The sequence below is a fragment of the Ranitomeya variabilis genome, chromosome 1 (genome assembly GCF_051348905.1).
Source record: "Ranitomeya variabilis isolate aRanVar5 chromosome 1, aRanVar5.hap1, whole genome shotgun sequence".
In the NCBI taxonomy this organism is placed as follows: domain Eukaryota; kingdom Metazoa; phylum Chordata; class Amphibia; order Anura; family Dendrobatidae; genus Ranitomeya; species Ranitomeya variabilis.
The window spans coordinates 23,421,997-23,445,116 of NC_135232.1; positions in this window are offsets into that span (position 1 = coordinate 23,421,997).

Consider the following 23,120-nt stretch of genomic DNA (forward strand, 5'->3'; position numbering starts at 1 on the left):
TGCAACATTGCACCGGATTGTTTAATGCAGATGCCCATGTTGATTAAAAGACAATGCTTATAGATAAATATTTATATCATGGGCAATGCAATATGTAATACCAGAAACAATCACCATGTCAGCATAGCTACATACCTAGGCTGCAGTACCGGTATATGAGTGGAACAGCTGGGCCGAACCCCAACGCGCGTTTCGGAGCCGACAAAACGCTCCTTCCTCAGGGGGTGAAAGAATCATCAACAAGGTGTGCTTTATATATCGCCATAACAAGGTAATAGATGTACAAGCTTGACGCACCTGCGTATCGGCGGCACAGACGACATCCAACATGGCCGCCGGCAACAGGAACACGCAGGGCCCCACGTGACCATGCGCCGGACGGCAAGTAGGAGCGCTCACACCGCAGAGCAATAGGCGCATGCGCGTAGGCAAAATACATACAAGGATGCCATATTTGAAAAGGGCAAAAATCAGGGAAAATGCAAAAATGCAAAACTAAGGACAAATTGAAAAAATAAAGAAGAAAAAGGCAAGGGTATAATAGAGGATGCCAAAATAACAATCATCAATGCATAGCCATAAACATACACCGAGAAGCTTACTCACACAGATAGAGGATCCTGAAGATGTAACAGTATGCACAGACAAAACATATAAAATGCATATAAGGAGTACAAAAATTATACATCCTATAATATATACATCCCTATAATAGAACACCCCAAAAATTAATACATCATGTATAAAAATGTCCAATATAAACGATAACAGCAGCCCATAGAGGATGTTGACACGTAGCCACGAGATAGCACTTGATAGACGAATCCATAAGTGTTCAGATGTTCAAAATGTTCCAATACTAGACAGAACAATATCATAAAATAAACACAAGAAAAACAAACACACTAAAAAAGACAAAACAAGAAGATGACACAATTTGAGACTGAATTAGATAAAACTATGGACCAGTGTGTCAAAAAGATCCAGGAGAGTCATACATCTAAATTTAATAGAGATCTTAAAGATTATCAGCATAAAAGAGTGTATCTCTGGAGAAAAAGAACCAACTCGGAACTTCATAGGGTTCCATCTAATAGTTCCATTGTATCAACCAGTGGGCAATCAGATGCCTCTTCCGTTTCAATGTCATCATATGGGGATTCACATCGATTACGGGATCATGCGTACCATCCATATAAAAGAGGACCACCCACTGGACTTAGTACAAATAGACGTGATAATAAGGTAATAAATCTCAGTGATCATAATCTCACTGTATCTGATTTATCTCTCCTGGGTAGGGGTCTTTCTTTCTCTCCCACACCGGGGTTTGATACCTTTGGAGCTATCAAGGATTTACATATCTTTGCTAGGTCATTGTTGTTTAAAAGATACTATTATAATGATGATTTCGATAAATTGTTTCCAACAGAGGAGGAACAAGAGGCTGTGAGAGTTTTGGAGGAGTTATCGGAGGAGCATGCTAATACAGGAGGTAAGATCCCCCCATCCATCCGTCCGCGGTCGACTAGATTTCCCCCATTTTCATCTTGTCCCAGCATTGATTTATTTGTCCGGGTGGTGTCCAATGAGTTTCAAGATATCCCCAAGTTCTCTAGAATGGATAATCTAACAAAGGAGGAGAGGATTCGGCTGAGGTTCCTTCAAGAATTGCCAGATGTAGTGCTGAAGCCGGCAGATAAAGGTGGCAACATCGTTTTCTGGCCAAAACAAATGTATGAGAGGGAGGCATTTAAGCAGCTTAATAACACTGCCTGCTACAGGAAGTTAACCTATAACCCCCTCTCTGCATTTATGGCAAAATTAGATTCCATTATAAAAAAGGCCTTAGACAACGAGGTTGTCACTAAGGATTTGGCTTCGGCACTGATAGTGAGGGAACCTACCATCCCTACCCTGTACCTCCTACCAAAAATACACAAAAACTCATTGGTACCACCCGGTCGACCTATCGTGTCTGGGAGGGGAAATTTTCTCGAGCATGTCAACGCATGGATCGATTACTATTTACAGCCACTTGTGTCCTCCTTACCTTCTTTTTTGAAGGATACTGGGGATTTTTTTGCGCAGGATCGATGGACTGTGCTTTGAGAGTGATACTCTTCTAGCTTCTGTTGATGTTGAATCCCTCTATACTAATATTAGACATCAAGATGGTATAAAAGCGGTCCGGTTCTACTTGGACTCTTCTACTCTTGCTTTACCATTGAGGGATCTCATCCTGGAGCTATTAGAGTTCACTCTTACACACAATTTCTTTGTGTTCAAGGGTTCCTTTTACCTACAGATCCAGGGGACAGCCATGGGGGCGGCCTTCGCGCCCTCCTATGCCAACCTGTTCCTGGGTCTGTGGGAGAGGGACCTATTCCTGTCAGACAAACAGGGGTCGATTGAGCGTGTCCTGTTATGGGCACGCTATATCGACGATATCTTCTTTGTCTGGCAGGGCACCTCCATCGATCTTGCGCAATTCATCTCCGGTTTAAACAACAATGACCTAAATATACGTCTCACCCCGGTGTGTGATATGAGGAAGATTGACTTCCTGGATGTTACCATCTGTAAGGATGCGGAGGGGATGCTTCAGACTGACATTTTCAGGAAGCCTACAGCCACTAATTCCCTCCTGCATGCCTCATCCTGTCATCCCTCCCATATGATTAGGTCTATCCCTGTCGGTCAATTTTTACGCTTGAGACGTATTTGCTCTAATGAACAAGACTTTGAGGCTCGTGCAAAAGAGTTAAGACTGCGTTTCCTCTCTAGAGGATACAGTGGACGCAGCCTGAAAAAGGCCTATCATAGAGCCAAATACTCGGATGGGGATGACCTTCTCTATGGGAGGACTAAGGCTAAACCCATGAGAGATAATCAAATTAGATTTATTACATCCTTTCATCCCCAACATAATCTTATGCGGGCAGCAATAAGGAGAGCATGGCCAATCCTGCAGGCTGACCAAATTTTGAATAAGTTTCTTCCAGCCTGTCCGTCACTCACGTTTCGGAGGGCTAGAAATCTTAAAGATCAGCTTACTCGCAGTCATTATGTTGGGCAGCCGTTGACTACTTTCCTCAGCAGTGCTGCTACGCGGAGTGGATGTTCCCCCTGTGGTAAGTGTGTTGCCTGCCCCAACATTGAACGATGCTCTTCTTTCTCTAGTTCTGATGGCACTAAGATCTATACTATTAAGAAATATATATCATGTACCTCTAGGTACGTGATATATTATGCTACGTGCCCATGTGGCCTGATTTATATTGGCCTAACCACAAGACAGTTAAAAGTCAGAGTAAGAGAGCACGTTCTTGGTATACTGGCGGCGGCCGAATGTGATGATATTACCACTCTTAAAACACTGCCCAGGCATTTCAGGGACTTCCACTCATGTGATGCAGCACTGCTGAGGGTTAGAGGTATTGACCTCCTCAACATTAACATCAGGGGGGGTGCCCTCTCTAAACGCCTTGCCCAACTAGAAACCAGGTGGATGTGGACTCTACGGACCATCCATCCGGATGGTCTGAATGAGAACATCTCCTTTGCCCCATTTTTGTGATCCACTACTCTGCTGTGTGTCATATGGCATCTTGTGCCATGTCTCGGTCATTTTGTGTTATTAGTTTTTATTCAGATTGTTTTGTCTTTTTTAGTGTGTGTTTTTCTTGTGTTTATTTTATGATATTGTTCTGTCTAGTATTGGAACATTTTGAACATCTGAACACTTATGGATTCGTCTATCAAGTGCTATCTCGTGGCTACGTGTCAACATCCTCTATGGGCTGCTGTTATCGTTTATATTGGACATTTTTATACATGATGTATCAATTTTTGGGGTGTTCTATTATAGGGATGTATATATTATAGGATGTATAATTTTTGTACTCCTTATATGCATTTTATATGTTTTGTCTGTGCAAACTGTTACATCTTCAGGATCCTCTATCTGTGTGAGTAAGCTTCTCGGTGTATGTTTATGGCTATGCATTGATGATTGTTATTTTGGCATCCTCTATTATACCCTTGCCTTTCTCTTCTTTATTTTTTCAATTTGTCCTTAGTTTTGCATTTTCCCTTATTTTTGCCCTTTTCAAATATGGCATCCTTGTATGTATTTTGCCTACGCGCATGCGCCTGTTGCTCTGCGGTGTGAGCGCTCCTACTTGCCGTCCGGCGCATGGTCACGTGGGGCCCTGCGTGTTCCTGTTGCCGGCGGCCATGTTGGATGTCGTCTGTGCCGCCGATACGCAGGTGCGTCAAGCTTGTACATCTATTACCTTGTTATGGCGATATATAAAGCACACCTTGTAAGATGATTCTTTCACCCCCTGAGGAAGGAGCGTTTTGTCGGCTCCGAAACGCGCGTTGGGGTTCGGCCCAGCTGTTCCACTCATATACCGGTACTGCAGCCTAGGTATGTAGCTATGCTGACATGGTGATTGTTTCTGGTATTACATATTGCATTGCCCATGATATAAATATTTATCTATAAGCATTGTCTTTTAATCAACATGGGCATCTGCATTAAACAATCCGGTGCAATGTTGCACTTCTGCTAGTGACTTGGTTATGAGTGGGCACCTGGTGTTGTGTTTTGGCCTGGACGTGGTTTAATGGGTGCCCCCCTCCCTCATGCTTTTCTACCTGTTCATGTCTGGTGTTTTAAACGGTTATTTAATAAAATTATTCATATAGGATCTTTATGGCTGTTTTTCTTCTTTTCTTTTGTGTTGCATGGTTGCAGCTGATCCTTATCAGTCCTCTACGCATATTGTATTCAGCTCCATATAGGAGATATGATATTGACTAGTACTAATTATAATATGCTTGCCTCAATATTTTAGTGTTATACACCGGAGACCAGAACTGTGCACAGTATTCTAAGTGTGGTCGAACTATATAGGTAAAATTATGTTCTCCTCATGAGCATCTATGCCTCTTTTAATGCATCCCATTATTTTATTTGCCTTTGTAGCAGCTGCCTGACACTGGCCACTAAACGTGAGTTTGTCATCCACCCATACACCCAGGTCTGTTTCATGGACGGTTTTGCCCAGAGTTCTACAATTAAGCACATAGTTATACATCTTATTACTTCTACCCAAGTGCATGACCTTACATTTATCCCCATTAAAGTTCATTTGCCATTTATCAGCCCAAGCTTCTAGTTTACATAAATCATCCTGCAATATAAAATTGTCCTCCTCTGTGTTGATTACCCTGCAGAGTTTAAAGGGAACCTGTCACCCCGTTTTTTCAATATGAGCTAAAAATAGCGTTCAATAGGGCTTGAGCTGTGCTTTACAATAGTGTCTTTATTGTCCCGATTCCCCACATTTGCTGCCAAAATACCTTAGTAAACTCGCCGTTTTCGGCTGTCAATCACGCTGGTCCGGTCAAATGGGCGTTGTTAAATCGCTGTTTCTCCCCCCGCTCCTCGGCGTGTCAGACGTAACTCGATCTGTGAATAGCACAAATCGTGCTCTTTTTTGCAGTTGTGCAGTGGATTCGGCTCTAGAGCCTGCGCAGTATGCTATGCCGAACTGTGGGCAAAGCATACAGCACAACATTGCGCATGCGCCGGTTTTTCACTGTAACCTCTGTGCCCCGGAAGTCTCGATATGCAAATTTGCATACCGAGACTTCAGGGGCACAGAGGTTACAATTAGTGTTGAGCATTCCTATACTGCAAATATTCGCTGTATCGGAATAGTTTAAATTACTAACACTGACCTACAAAGCCATCCATAATCTTTCTCCTCCGTATATTTCCACACTAATCTCTCAATATCTTCCCTCACGTAATCTCCGGTCCTCCCAAGACCTCCTCCTCTCCTCCACGCTTATTCGCTCCTCACTCAATCGCCTCCAAGACTTCTCACGAATATCACCCATCCTCTGGAATTCAGTGCCCCAACACATCCGGTTATCCACTACTTTTGGATCCTTCAAAAGAAACCTGAAAACCCATCTCTTCAAAGAAGCTTACAGCCTGTAATGACCACACGGCCACCTCAACACCACTGGAGCTACTGCAACCCTCGACCTACTGTCTCCTTCCCCATAATCCTGTAGATTGTAAGCCCGCAAGGGCAGGGTCCTCTCCCCTCTGTATCAGTCTGTCATTGTTAGTTTTGTTTACTGTAAGTGATATTTGTATTTTGATGTAACCTCTTCTCATGTACAGCACCATGGAATTAATGGTGCTATATAAATAAACAATAATAATAATAATAATAATTCCGATACCGAGTTCCGATATTTTTGCGATATCGGATCCCGGAATCGGAAGTTCCCATAGTGCAATAATGCACTATAATGGGGTCTGTGCGGCCACTCGGGGGTCTGTGCGGGCCTGCGGGGGATCTGTACGGCCTGCCAGGGGTCTGTGCGGGCCTGTGGGGGGTCTGTGCGGGCCTGCGGGGGATCTGTGCGGCCTGGCGGGGGTCTGTGCGGCCTCTCGGGGGTCTGTGCTGCCTGCCGGGGGGTCTGTGCTGGCTGCCTGGGGTCTTTGTGTCTGTGCAGGGATCGTCCGATGGGACTACAAGTCCCATCGGACGATGCCTGCTACAATGACAGTGATTGACACATTAGCCAATGATGGGAGAGTAGTAGTCCCATCATCCGGCTAATGTGTTGAATGTAAAAAAATAAATACTACATACATGCTACGTACATGCTACATACATACTACATACATGCTACATACATACTACATAAACTCACAGATAACATGAGTCCTAAATAGCAAGTGTTTTAAATTCTAGTGAATGTCTAATTTCACCCATGTAAATAATAGGACAGTAAAGTATACTCCCAATATATTTTAGAAAACAACAAAAAATGGAGTTCCATACAAGATAGTAAAATAAATTACAAAATATTTTATTGCACAATATAATTTCCAAAATAATACAAAATACATACAAGGAAAAAGGAGACCCTAGTGAAAAGCACCTAAGTTCCAGGCAAAGAAGTGAATGTTCATAATATCATCATGGTATTAATAAGCAGCACCAATCCCAATACAAAGAAGTATGGTGTGAGCTCATATATATAAAACTAGTTTAATTAATATAATCACGTGATATAAACCACCATACAACTATAGTAAATAGCAAAATTTTCCATACTGACCAAGTGTCACCCACACGGGAGGAAACAAAAACAGATAAGGTGCATAAGTTCCTTACCCATGGTGAAGTAACCAGCTGCCTGGGACCCTGGATAAACCCCCTAACGCACGTTTCGCGTAGGCTTTCTCAAAGAGGGAATACATACTACATGCTACATACATACAACATACTACATACATACAACATATATACATACTACATGCATACATACTACATACATACTATATGCTACATACATACATACTACATACATACTATATGCTACATACATACATACTACATACATACAACATGCTACATACATACATGCTACATACATACTACATGCTACATACATACTACATGCATACATACTACATGCATACATACTACATACAATACATTCATACATTACATACAATACATACATACAGACATACAGTACATTAAACATAGATTACATACTCACCATTACTAGTCACTTTGTTCCCCGAAGCCAGTGTCATCTGTAAAAAAGATTAAAATAACAAACAACCAATATACTCCCTGTCCGCAGAAATCCACGAGTGTCCCACAACGATCTCCCGTAGAGAACGGCAGCATCAGCTGATGCGACCGCTGTCTAGGGGCTCCAGGAACACAATGACGGGAGGAAGGTATCTTTCCGAACTGTGTTACTCCGCCGCTGTAAAAAAAAAAAAAAAATAGTCCCTAGTCTCACTTTATGCCATTGCTGTGTGAGAAATGTACCCAGGCAGCAATTGCTATAAAGTGAGACTTTGAACTCCGGTAACCTCAGTGATGCACTGCAGGAGCCATTGTCTCATGTCAGTGTGTCACTGAAAGTCCTATAGAGCAGTGACATCACTCGATGTCACTGTTCTATAGAGGAGATCGTTGTGGGACACTCGTTATTAATTGGACTACGGCGGACAGGTAGTATACGGTTTATTATTTTACGTTTTTTGCAGGCGCTGAAGTACGGTAAGTATGGTTAAATGAAGAATATTAAAATACTTTTTTCCTTATATGTGTTTTATTAACCCTTTAGTAGTATTGGATTAATAACGGATAGGTGTCTTATTGACCAGGTTTTTTTCGGTCGGATCCGTTTTTTTCACACAGTGTTAGGGCTAGCGGAACACACCGAGGAAAATAGTTTTTATTGTTATTGGTGCGTTCGCAGCCCGGGGTCCACCGTGCAGGAGAACCTGCTGCTAGACAAATGGCAGCGCTATATGGCGGTATTGGCTAGCTCGGTTAACTCACAGAGCAGCCGTGAAAGCAAAGCTCTGTGCCCTGTTAACTTCACAGGAGCACAGGCTAACTACCCAAGAGAGAGCAGTCAGTGGTCATGCATGCACACAGAACTCCTCGCCGGAGGTGCCAGCATTCTAGGGGCTTATTTCAGCCAGGTCCCTAAATGTACTCAGACACACAAACTCCTCGCCGGAGGTGCCAGCATTCTAGGGGCTTATTTCAGCCGGGTCCCTGAACACAATCACACATGACCACACTGGCGCAAAGCACATAATTTAAAAAGACACTAGCTGTTATGGACTGGTGATTTCGGAGCGACATGCGACGAGCTCTGAGCAGGTGGTAACTATACAGACCGCAGTTCCTGATCTTAACACAACACTAGAAGTAGCCGTGGGATGTTCCTGTCACTCCCTAGACACCTCGTCACAGCATAAGAGCTAACTACCCCTAAAGGTAGAAACAGGAAAGCTATCGTGCCTCAGAGAAAATCCCCAAAGGATAGGACAGCCCCCCACAAATAATGACTGTGAGTGAAGAGGGAAATGACATACGTAGAATGAAACAAGATGTAGCAAAGGAGGCCACTTCTAGCTAGATAGATAGTACAGGACAGAACACTGTGCGGTCAGTAATAAAAACTAGAAAAAGTCCACCGCAGAGAATGTAAAAATCTCCACACCTGACTAAAGGTGTGGAGGGCAAAATCTGATGGCCAGAGCTTCCAGCTTAGCTGAAAAGATACATACTGATAAGCTGGACTAAAGAGAAAAAACATACAATGTGCTGAACAATAAGTCCACAACAAGTGGACTGCAAAAGGACAAGCAAGGACTTATCTTTGCTGAACTGGTCAGAGTGTCAGAGAATTCCAAAAGAGCTGTGACTCCAGGCAGGAACAATTGGCAGCTGGCATTGACTGAGGGATAAGGCCAGACTAAAATAGCCGAGCCAGAAAGACGATCAGTGGAAGCAGCTGCTGATGCTAAATCCAAGAAGCAGCCATTCCACTCAAAACCACCGGAGGGAGCCCAAGAGCAGAACTCACAAAAGTGCCACTTACAACCACCGGAGGGAGCCCAAGAGCAGAATTCTCAACAACTAGCGCATGGTCGTGCGGCCATGCGAGCCTTTTATAGCTGCAGCCCGAACAGGACCTTCAAAGAAGGACCAATGGGCTTTGCTGCAGTATCTAAGCATGTGACCCCCGATCTCCAATGAGAGATCTTACCCTGGGCATGCTCAGAAGGAAAAAGCAAGACTTAGTCCCAAAAGCGTCTGCTCACCGCTGCCCAGCACTGACTACAATAGCAGAAGCTGGAAGAGCAGCAGTAATCCTCCTCACAGAGTCAGACTGAGCGAGACGCTGAGAACGACGTCTCCGCTGAGCAGCCTCCACTGCGGCAGGAGAGGAATGGCAGACCGCAGCGGAGATGGCCCGAGATTCCCCCTGTGCAGAGGTGGGAACTTGACCCCTAACATTACCCCCCCTCCTTGGGCCTCGCTACGCTCGAAGGCAGCAATGAGCTGCGGAGCCCTAATGTGCTCAGCAGGCTCCCAAGACCTGTCCTCAGGACCATAACCCTTCCAGTCCACCAAATAAAGTTTTTTGCCACGTACCACCTTACACCCCAAAATAGCGTTCACCTCGTAATCATCTGTAGACGAACCCGATGTTCCAGCAGATGACTCGAAACCCGTACACATGTCCCGGTTTTCCAAGAGGGGCACATGAAAGGTGTCGGTGATACCCAGGCGTGGCGGAAGGGCTAAACGATAGACCACAGGGTTAACCTGTTCAAGGACCTTGAAAGGACCCAAATAGCGAGGTGCAAACTTAGTGGACTCAACTCGCAGCCTGATGTTACGGGCGGAGAGCCACACCAAGTAGCAAAGGTCGGAGTGGGGCACCGATGTGCATCGGCGGAAGACCTCATTCTCTCCTTGGAGGCCCGAATGGCATCCTGAGTGCGGTCCCAAATATCCCGTGCCTCCACAGCCCAGTCTGCCACCCTGGAGTCGGCGGAAGACATGGGCATAGGCACAGGTACCCGCGGATGCTGACCACAATTGAGGAGGAATGGGGTTTGACCAGTGGAGTTGGCTACAGCATTGTTCAGCGCAAACTCCGCCCACGGTAGCAAGGATAATAAATAGAAAAACACATGTAGCCAGGGGGATACATCATATTAGCATACAGTACTATAAATATATATATAAATACACCCCATAGCAAATCGCAGGACGTATAGGGACACACTGAAGTCTAACTAGAGAAGCACCACAACACAAATCAGTGTAATAAGTCCAAAGACTAGGATATATTGCAAAAAGAATTTTATTGGTAAATACAAAAGATGGATGGCAGAGACATGGCTAAAAAGTGACAAACTACACCAGAAACAGCGGTGGGGAGGGCATGTGGCCGCCCTAGAAGACAGCATCAAGTTGAAACCATTAATGAAAAAAGCATAGAGGGGGAGTGAGCGGGGGAGTGAGCGTGTGCATCCCTGTGCCACTAGGTATGTGATTCTAGACGCTGTTACTTTGCATCTATGCTTTTTTCATTAATGGTTTCAACTTGATGCTGTCTTCTAGGGCGGCCACATGCCCTCCCACCGCTGTTTCTGGTGTAGTTTGTCACTTTTTAGCCATGTCTCTGCCATCCATCTTTTGTATTTACCAATAAAATTCTTTTTGCAATATATCCTAGTCTTTGGACTTATTACGGTAGCAAGGATGCCCAGTCATCCTGCCTGGCTGAGACAAAATGTCGCAGATCTGTGACCAAGGTCTGGTTGGCCCTCTCTACCAACCCATTCGTCTCGGGATGATATGCGGAAGAGAGATTTAACTCAATGCTGAGAAGACGACAAAGCTCTCTCCAGAACCGAGACGCAAACTGGGAATTTTGTCCGGCATACCGTGTAGGCGGAAGATGTGTTTTATGAACAACGCTGCCAAAGCCCGTGCAGAAGGTAACCGTGGTAGCGGCACCAAATGCACCATTTTCGAGAAATGATCAGTGATAACCCAAATGATAGTACAGCCATGAGACTTTGGCAAACCCAGCACAAAGTCCATTCCGACCATTTCCCAGGGCCTGTCTGCCACCAGCAAGGGATAGAGTAACCCAGCTGGCCGTTGTCGAGGAGACTTATTTTTGGCGCAGGAGACACACGCCTGAATATAATCTCTGACATCACGGACCATATGTGGCCACCAGTACATTCTCGCCAACAGCTCAGAGGTCCTCTTTGTCCCAAAGTGTCCACCCACCCTGGACGAATGAGCCCAAGAGAGAACCTCCGGTCGCAAATTAATGGGCACAAAAGTCTTGCCCGGAGGCACAGACTTTAGCGAAACCGGAGCTACGGTTCTCAAACTCTCGGAAGGGACAATAAGCCGAGGCTCTCCTTCCTCCTCCTCAGATGACACAACAGAGTGAGAAAAGGCATCAGCACAAATGTTCTTCTCCCCAGCGAGATAATGGAGGGTGAAATGGAACCGGGAGAAGAACAAGGACCATCTGGCCTGGCGAGAATTTAGCCGCTGAGCTGTTTGCAAATATAATAAATTTTTGTGGTCCGTGAAGACTTGAAAGGGAAAACGAGCCCCCTCCAAGAGATGTCTCCACTCAGAGAAAGCCAACTTCATCGCTAGCACCTCCCTGTCCCCGATGGAATAATTTTTCTCCGCAGGTGTAAAGGTCTTGGAGAAAAAGAAGCAAGGATGCTTCCGACCTTGAGCATCCTTTTGGAAAAGGACTGCTCCTGCACCAACGGATGAGGCATCCACCTCCATTATGAACGGCTTATCAACATCGGGACGAGAATTGATAGAAGAGAAGGCCCTGGAGACCTCTTCTGACCACAATTTGGGATTTGCTCCCTTCTTGGTGAGGGCTACCAAGGGAGATACTAAAGTTGAGAAGTGGGGAATGAACTGGCAGTAATAATTAATGAACCCCATAAAGCGCTGCACCGCTTTAAGAGAATGAGGTTCTTGCCAGTCCATCACAGCATGTAGTTTGGCAGGATCCATAGCCAATCCCTGGGCTGAGATGATATAGCCCAGGAAAGGTAAAGACTCCTGCTCAAACATACACTTCTCCAACTTAGCATACAGGGAATTTTTCCGTAAGAGGCCGAAGACACTCTCTCCGGTGGGAGTCAATATCAGGAGAAAAGATGAGAATATTATCCAGATAGACTACAACCTAGGTGGGGAGCATATCCCGGAAAATGTCATTGACAAAGTCTTGGAAAACGGCTGGGTCATTACAGAGCCCGAAGGGCATCACTAGATATTCATAGTGCCCATCTCTGGTGTTAAACGCCGTCTTCCATTCGTCTCCCTCACGGATGCGAATCAGGTTATGTGCACCCCGCAGATCCAGTTTGGTAAATACCCTTGCTCCCCGTAGCCTATCAAAAAGCTCAGAAATCAAGGGCAGCGGGTATTTATTTTTAACGGTGATGGCTTTAAGACCCCTGTAGTCTATCGAAGGACGTAACTCTCCGTTCTTCTTCTGGACGAAAAAGAATCCCGCCCCTGCTGGTGACACTGACTTCCTAATGAACCCTCTTGCCAAGTTCTCCTGGATGTATAGGTATATAGCCTCAGTCTCCGGGAGAGAGAGGGGATAGACACGTCCCCTAGGAGGTTCTGCTCCAGGCAAGAGATCTATAGGACAGTCATAGGGACAGTGAGGCGGAAGGGTCTCAGCAGCCCTCTTGGAGAAAACGTCTGCATAGGACCGATAGCAATCAGGAAGAGAAGACAGATCTGCGGGTATCTCAGTGGTGTAAACCTGAACGCACTCTTTCACACATCTGCCCTTACAAGACTCACTCCAACCCAGTATCCTCCCAGAGGACCACTCAATATGTGGAGAGTGAAAACGGAGCCAGGGTATTCCCAGCAAAATCTCATCCATTCCCTCGGGAAGAACAAGAAGGGAAATAATCTACTGGTGGGATGGGGACATGGCTAATGTGAAAGGGACAGTCTGGTGTGTGATCTGTAATGGAAGTGTCGACCCATTCACCACTCTAACAGTTACTGGTTTAGTGAGCATCACCAGGTACATTGTGGCGCAGAGCGAAAGTAGAGGACATGAAATTTCCCTCAGCTCCTGAATCCACACAAAGCTCAACTGCAAGAGTGAATGAGTCCCACAGAATTGTCCCTTTAAAGGACAACTTGGAGGAAAAGGCCGCTGTGTCCAGTGAACCTCCTCCTATAGTCACTAGACGCGATCGTTTACCCGACCGCTGTGGACACTTGTTAGCATAATGTCCCAGATGCTGACAATTTCTACACACCACAGGTACTCGAACGGTCTGAGACTTAGGTCCCGCTCGAGAAACCTCCATGGCCTCATGGGAGTCGGACGCCAGGACGGGAGATTCTAGAGGTCTGGCGAAGGTGGGAGCCTTCACTGTAGGCAAACCTCTGCCTACACTGGGTCCGCTCCAACCTCCGCTCGTTAAAACGGAGGTCGATGCGTGTAGAAATTGTAATGAGCTGCTCCACTGTGGCGAGAATCTCCCTGGTGGCCAAGGCGTCCTTTACATGATCAGCCAGTCCTTTCCAGTACACCGGAATAAGGACTTTATCCAGGGCTGCCACTAGAAATTTCGGGGCCCCATACTGTCAAAATTTTCGGGGCCCCCTTGAGACGCCGCCCAAACTCCACCCCAGCCCCGCCTCCACGCTCCACCCCTCAAACTGTCCACAGCCCCACCGCTCTCTCTTGGAAAAATTCCACTTCTCACCTATCACACATTGACAGTTCCCATCACCAGATCACACATATAGCCGGCAGCTTTTGTTTTGGCCAAAAGATTTTTTAAGCCACCAAAATGACAAGGTAGACACTTTTGGCCGGGCCCTACTCTACTGTAACCTATTAAATATTTGTTAAAATATGCAACACAATTAAGGTATATTTTTATTTATTTTTCAATTTTTAAAATGACCTATAATACCACATACAAGGAACAAATACCACAACACCATGACCAGACACCATATTACATAGTTACATAGTTACATAGTTATTGAGGTTGAAGGAAGACTTTAAGTCCATCTAGTTCAACCCATAGCCTAACCTAACATGCCCTAACATGTTGATCCAGAGGAAGGCAAAAAAACCCCATGTGGCAAGGAGTAACTCCACCATGGGGAAAAAAATTCCTTCCCGACTCCACATACGGCAATCAGACTAATTCCCTGGATCAACGCCTTATCAAGGAATCTAGTGTATATACCCTGTAATATTATACTTTTCCAGAAAGGTATCCAGTCCCCTCTTAAATTTAATTAATGAATCACTCATTACAACATCATACGGCAGAGAGTTCCATAGTCTCACTGTTCTTACAGTAAAGAATCCACGTCTGTTATTATGCTTAAACCTTCTTTCCTCCAGACGTAGAGGATGCCCCCTTGTCCCTGTCTCAGGTCTATGATTAAAAAGATCATCAGAAAGGTCTTTGTACTGTCCCCTCATATATTTATACATTAAAATAAGATCACCCCTTAGTCTTCGTTTTTCCAAACTAAATAGCCCCAAGTGTAATAACCTATCTTGGTATTGCAGACTCCCCAGTCCTCTAATAACCTTGGTCGCTCTTCTCTGCACCCGCTCTAGTTCAGCTATGTCTTTCTTATACACCGGAGACCAGAACTGTGCACAGTATTCTAAGTGTGGTCGCACTAGTGACTTGTATAGAGGTAAAATTATGTTCTCCTCATGAGCATCTATGCCTCTTTTAATACATCCCATTATTTTATTTGCCTTTGTAGCAGCTGCCTGACACTGGCCACTGAATATGAGTCTGTCATCCACCCATACACCCAGGTCTTTTTCATTGATGGTTTTGCCCAGAGTTTTAGAATTAAGCACATAGTTATACATCTTATTACTTCTACCCAAGTGCATGACCTTACATTTATCCCCATTAAAACTCATTTGCCATTTATCAGCCCAAGCTTCTAGTTTACATAAATCATCCTGTAATATAAAATTGTCCTCCCTGTATTGATTACCCTACAGAGTTTAGTGTCATCTGCAAATATTGAAATTCTACTCTGAATGCCCCCTACAAGGTCATTAATAAATATGTTAAAAAGAAGAGGGCCCAATACTGACCCCTGTGGTACCCCACTGCTAACCGCGACCCAGTCCGAGTGTGCTCCATTAATAACCACCCTTTGTTTCCTATCCCTGAGCCAGCTCTCAACCCACTTACACATATTTTCCCCTATCCCCATTACTCTCATTTTATGTATCAACCTTTTGTGTGGCACCGTATCAAAAGCTTTGGAAAAGTCCATATACACTACGTCCACTGGGTTCCCTTGGTCCAGTCCGGAACTTACCTCTTCATAGAAGCTGATCAAATTAGTCTGACATGAGCGGTCCCTAGTAAACCCGTGCTGATACTGGGTCATGAGGTTATTCCTCTTCAGATACTCCAGTATAGCATCCCTTAGAATGCCCTCCAGGATTTTACCCACAGTAGAGGTTAAACTTACTGGCCTATAATTACCGAGTTCAGTTTTTGCCCCTTTTTTGAATATTGGCACCACATTTGCTATACGCCACTCCTGTGGTACAGACCCTGTTATTATGGACTCTTTAAAGATTAAAAATAATGGTCTATCAATGACTGTACTTAGTTCCTGCAGTACTCGGGGGTGTATCCCATCCGGGCCCGGAGATTTGTCAATTTTAGTGATTTTTAGACGCCGCTGTACTTCCTGCTGGGTTAAGCAGTTGACATTTAATGGGGAATTTTTATCACTAGTCATATTGGCTGCCATGGGATTTTCTTTTGTAAATACTGATGAAAAAAAGTCATTTAGCATATTGGCTTTTTCCTCATCCTCATCCACCATTTCACCCAGACTATTTTTAAGGGGGCCAACACTGTCATTTTTTAGTTTCTTACTATTTATATAGTTAAAGAATATTTTGGGATTATTTTTACTCTCTCTGGCAATGAGTCTCTCTGTCTCAATCTTTGCTGCCTTGATTTGCTTTTTACAGAATTTATTTAATTTTCTGTATTTATTTAATGCCTCATCACTACCTACTTCCTTTAATTCTCTAAATGCTTTCTTTTTGTTCCTTATTGCGCCCCTAACAGCTCTATTTAGCCATATTGGTTTCCTCCTATTTCTAGTATGTTTATTCCCATACGGTATATACTGTGCACAGGTCCTATCCAGGATGCTAATAAACGTCTCCCATTTTCTTTGTGTATTTTTGTGTCTCAGGATACCGTCCCAGTTAATTGCACCAAGATCCTCTCTCATCCGTTGGAAATTTGCCCTCCTGAAGTTTAGTGTCCTTGTCACCCCCCTACTACCCATCTTATTAAAGGTTACATGAAAACTTATTATTTTATGATCACTAGTCCCCAAGTGACCCCCAACCCTTATATTTGATATGCGGTCTGGCCTGTTGGTTAATATTAGGTCTAGCAGTGCCCCCCTCCTTGTTGGGTCCTGAACCAATTGTGAAAGGTAATTGTCTCTCATAGTTGTCAAAAACCGATTACCTTTGCTGGAACTGCAGGTTTCTGTTCCCCAATCTATTTCAGGGTAGTTGAAGTCCCCCATAATAATGACTTCTCCTTGAGTCGCAGCTTCATCTATTTGCTTTACGAGGATATTCTCCATTGCTTCCATTATTTTTGGAGATTTATAACAAACCCCTATCAGTAATTTATTATTTTTTCCCCCTCCCCTTATCTCCACCCACAGGGACTCCACATTTTCATTAAATTCACCTATATTATCACGCAGGATGGGTTTTAAGGAAGATTTTACATATAGACACACCCCTCCCCCTCGCTTATCTGTACGGTCATTTCTGAACAGGCTATAGCCCTGCAAGTTAACAGCCCAGTCATGGCTCTCATCCAGCCACGTCTCAGATATCCCCACCATGTCATAATTATGCTCCAACAACATTAGTTCTAATTCGTCCATTTTGTTGGCGAGGCTTCTGGCATTAGTATACATGCACTTGATGTTACTCTCTGTACCTCTATTCTTTCTTAAATTACTAACTGTTCTAACCCCACCCCCCATGCCACCGCCACCCCCAACTTCCTTATTTGTGCCCAGGTCTCTATCTGCACTATCTTCCCCTCCTATAAAATGAATACCCTCCCCCCCAATCCCTAGTTTAAACACTCCTCCAACCTTCTAGCCATTTTCTCCCCCAGCACAGCTGCACCTTCCCCATTGAGGTGCAGCCCGTCCCTAGCGTAGAGCCTGTAGCCCACTGAGAAGTCGGCCCAGTTCTGCAGGAACCCAAACCCCTCCTTCCTACACCAATTCTTGAGCCACTTATTAACCTCCCTAATCTCCCGTTGCCTCTCTGGCGTGGCACGTGGTACAGGCAGTATTTCGGAAAATACCACGTTGGAGGTCCTTGCTTTCAGCTTGCAGCCTAATTCCCTGAAATCATCTTTAAGGACCTTCCACCTACCTCTAACTTTGTCATTTGTGCCAATGTGCACCATGACCGCTGGGTCCTCACCAGCCCCTCCCAGTAATCTGTCCACCCGATCAGCGATGTGTCGGACTCGAGCGCCAGGTAGGCAGCACACCGTCCGACGATCCCTGTCTTTGTGACAGATTGCCCTATCTGTTCCCCTAATAATTGAGTCCCCCACTACCAGCACCTGTCTGGCCTGCCCTGCTCTCCTATTTCCCTCCTTACTGGAGCAGTCACTCCTCCGGCTTTCAGAGGACATGCCTGGCTGCAGCAGTGCTACCCCTGTACTGGCACCCCCCTCATCTGCCAACTTAGCAAACTTATTGGGGTGTGCCAGATCAGGACTAGCCTCCCTGGCACTCTTCCCTCTACCCCGCCTTCTATCTGTCACCCAGCTAACTGCCACACTGTCCTGCAGCTCCATCCTACCATCCCCCTCCTCATCTATCCCATTGAGCGTCTGCTCTGTGAGCAGAAGACTCCTCTCCATATTGTCTATGGATCTCAGTGTTGCCAGCTGCACATTTAGATCCAAAATCTGGGCTTCCAAATGCACAATGTGCTCACATCTCGCACAGCAGTATGCACCCTCGACCAGCTGGTCAAGGACTGCATACATGTGGCAAGATGTACACTGGATGGCATTAACAATTGTGGAGCACATTTCCTAATGGGGATTGCACCACACAGAAACTTTAATTAAAAATAAATACAAAGTATTAATTTAAAAAAAAAAAAAAAAAAAAAAACAGAAGCAATTCCTCCCTTGGAAACTCCCTGATTCCAAAGTCACTGAATCACAAGTCACACACTTACCGCCGTTCACACTTACGCTCAGGTCACACTCAGCTCGCTCACACTCGCTGTGCTGAAGATTTATAGATTTTTTTTTTTTTTTTTTTCTCTCTATCTCCCCTCAACAGCAATCCACCTTGCTGTTCAGATGCACTTCCACCATAGTGACCTATAATACTACCTACAAGGCACAAATACCGCCACACTATGACCAGATGACATATTATCACCACAGTGATCGAATAATATCAAATACAAGGAACAAATACCACAACATCATGACCAGACCACATATTACCACCACATAGTGACTGAATACTACAATACTGATCAATAATAAAAAAAAACCCACAATACTAACACCATAAGTGCCAGTATTCACAGGAGATCTGTACTTAGTATGCAGTGTCTGTGTACAGGTAATCCAGTGATCACCAGTGACATTATACACAGGAGCTCTGTATATAGTGTATAGGTAATCCAGTGATCACCGGTGACATTATACACAGGAGCTCTGCATATAGTATACAGTGTATAGTGTCAGTGTATAGGTAACACACTGACTCACCAGTGACGTCTCTAGGTGAAGTCCTTCATCTTTCATCCCGCACAGACCGCCATCACTTCATCCAGCCAGGACTCGTCTCTGCAGGAAATAACACCGTTATCTCGAGTTCCACTTGCAGAACACATTACTTAATTTTCCCAACTTCTACATTACACCACATGAAGAAGGCGACATAGTATCACTCTACACAGTAATAAGACCGCCCCTCCATTTAAAACAGCACACTCATAAAATAAAATAAATACATCACTGCAGTAATAATATCCCTTAATTAGCCCCTATGGTAATAATATTCGCCATCCTGGCCCCCGTGTGTCTCATTCCTGGCGTCAGCCATATGTTCTCCCATCCTGCCCTAATGAGTATCCATCCTGCCCCAATGAGTATCCATCCTGCCCCATATGATCTCCCCATCCTGCCCCATCTGTCTCCATCGTATGCATCCTGCCCCATCCGTCTCCAATCCTGCCTCCAGTGTCTCCAATCATGCCCGTATCACCATGCTTCCCCGTCTCCAATCATGCCCCCAGTGTCTCCAGTCATGCCCCAGTGTCTCCAGTCATGCCCCAGTGTCTCCAGTGTTCTGCCCCAGTGTCTCCAGCGTTCTGCCCCAGTGTCTCCAGCCGTTCTGCCCCAGTGTCTCCAGCCATTCTGCCCCACTGTGTCCAGCGTTCTGCCCCAGTGTCCAGATGTTCTGCCCCAGTGTCCAGCCGTTCTGCCCCACTGTGTCCAGCGTTCTGCCCCACTGTGTCCAGCCGTTCGGCCCCACTGTGTCCAGCCGTTCTGCCCCACTGTGTCCAGCCGTTCTGCCCCAGTGTGTCCAGCCGTTCTGCCCCAGTGTGTCCAGCCGTTCTGCCCCACTGTGTCCAGTCGTTCTGCCCCACTGTGTCCAGCCGTTCTGCCCCACTGTGTCCAGCCGTTCTGCCCCACTGTGTCCAGCCGTTCTGCCCCACTGTGTCCAGCGTTCTGCCCCACTGTGTCCAGCCGTTCTTCCCCACTGTGTCCAGCGTTCTGCCCCACTGTGTCCAGCCGTTCTGCCCCAGTGTGTCCAGCCGTTCTGCCCTGGGCCCCCCGGATCGCCACTCAAAATAAAAAACAAAAAACAAAAAACAAAACACAAGTTCTGCTTACCTGCCGGCTGCCGCGCTCCTGCTCTCTCCACGCAGCTGCAGCGTGCACTCGACGGCGACTGACAATGACATCAGACGCCGGTGACATGCACGCTGCGGCTGACCCAAGCTGCCAGCCTCAGATTGGCTGGCGGCTGTTAACTATTGACGTGTGGGCGCAGGCCCACACGTCAATAGCTTTAAACAGCTGCAGCGCCGGCCGCCGCTAAGGGCCCGATTCAGCCTACGGCTACCGGTAGGGGCCCGGTGAGCAGATGATGCGGGCCCCCTCTGCCCACCGGGCCCCATACGCCAGTCACGGCTGTAATGCCCTGATGGCGGCCCTGACTTTATCCAGCCATTCTAAATCAGAGGCTAGAGTCCGGAATTGAACGGCAAACTGGCTGACCATGGACGAACCCTGAGAAATTGCCAACAATTGGAGCGCGGTATCGTGAGTGACACAAGGTCCTAAAAAGGCCTGCCTCAGAGCATCCAGGAAGAGAGGAGCACTCTGCACTACACGATCATTGCACTCCCAAAGCGGCGTTGCCCACTCCAATGACCTGCCCGACAAAAGAGACAAAATGAATCCCACTCTCGCCCGTTCCGAAGGAAAACGTGCAGCCAGGAGCTCGAGATGTATGGCGCACTGGCTCAGGAATCCGCAACATAGTTTACTGTCACCAGAAAACTTGTCAGGAAGCGGGAGACGAGATATAGTCGGAGCAGGGGTGGTTGCGGACAAACTGGCTTCAGCTGCACTTGCAGCCTGAACAGCGACAGCAGTGACGTCCACAGCTGAGGTTGTACGCTCTAGAGCCGCCAACCTTACCTCCAGCTGCTGGACGTACCGCTGTAAACGCTGATCGTCTGCCATTTACTAGCCAGACCCTGGCGCTAGTGTACTGTTAGGGCTAGCGGAACGCACCGAGGAAAATAGTTTTTATTGTTATTGGTGCGTTCGCAGCCCGGGGTCCACCGTGCAGGAGGACCTGCTGCTAGACAAATGGCAGCGCTATATGGCGGTATTGGCTAGCTCGGTTAACTCACAGAGCAGCCGTGAAAGCAAAGCTCTGCGCCCTGTTAACTTCACAGGAGCACAGGCTAACTACCCAAGAGAGAGCAGTCAGTGGTCATGCATGCACACAGAACTCCTCGCCGGAGGTGCCAGCATTCTAGGGGCTTATTTCAGCCGGGTCCCTGAACACAATCACACATGACCACACTGGCGCAAAGCACATAATTTAGAAAGACACTAGCGCATGGCCGTGTGGCCATGCGAGCCTTTTATAGCTGCAGCCCGAACAGGACCTTCAAAGAAGGACCAATGGGCTTTGCTGCAGTATCCAAGCATGTGACCCTCGATCTCCAATGAGAGATCTTATCCTGGGCATGCTCAGAAGTAAAAAGCAAGACTTAGTTCCAAAAGCGTCTGCTTACCGCTGCCCAGCACTGACTACAATAGCAGAAGCTGGAAGAGCAGCAGTAATCCTCCTCACAGAGTCAGACTGAGCGAGACCCTGAGAGCAACGCCTCCGCCGAGCAGCCTCCACTGCGGCAGGAGAAGAATGGGAGACCGCAGCGGAGATGGCCCGAGATTCCCCCTGTGCAGAGGTGGGAACTCGACCCCTAACACACAGGATCCGTTTTTTCACGCCGGATTTGTTTTTTCTCACCGGATCCGTTTTTTTACGCTGGATCCGTTTTTTCCCACAGGATCCGTTTTTTTTGCCGGATCCGTTTTTTCACGCCGGATTAGTTTTTTCCCACCGGATCCGTTTTTTTCCACTGGTTCCGTTTTTTTTACGCTGGATCCATTTTTCATGCTTGTTTCCATTCAAATCATGCACATTTTCCATTTATTTATTTCCAAAAACTGCATCAAAACTGCGCAAAAACTGCACCAAAAACTGCATCAAAACGGCACCAAAAACTGCATCAAAACGGCAAAGCTGCACCAAAAAACTCCATCAAATACTGCACCAAAAACAGCAAAACAGCACCAGTTTTGATGTAAATTTTGATGCAGTTTTTGGTGCAGTTTTGATGCAGTTTTTGGTGCTTTTTTTGCGCGGTTTTGATGCAGTTTTTGGAAATAAATAAATAAATGGAAAATGTGCATGATTTGAATTGAAACATGCATGAAAAAACGGATCCGGCGGAAAAAAAAGGATCCATTGGGAAAAAACGGATCCTGTGTGAAAAAAACGGATCCAGCGTAAAAAAACGGATTCGGTCGGAAAAAACGAATCTGGCGTGAAAAAACGGATCCGGCAGAAAAAACGTATCCTGTGTGAAAAAACGAATCCGGCAGAAAAAAACGGATCCGGTGGGAAGAAACGGATCCTGTGTGAAAAAACAGATCCAGCGGAAAAAAAACGGATCCAGCAGAAAAAAACGGATCCGGTGGGAAAAAACGAATCTGGCGTGAAAAAACGGATCCGGCGGGAAAAAAACGGATCCTGCGGGTTTTGGCGGACCGTCGGCACGAAAAAATGTTAAAGTGAACGTTTTTTGGTCCATCGCGTCCGCCATTTTCTACCGCACATGCGCGGCCGAAACTCCGCCCCCTCCTCCCCAGACTTCAGAATGGGCAGCGGATGCATTGAAAAACTGCATCCGCTACACACGTCGTCCACAAATTTTACAACGTGCGTCGGCCCAACGCATAGCGACGGACCCGTACCGACGCAAGTGTGAATGAGGCCTTAATGAGCGTTGAATTTTTT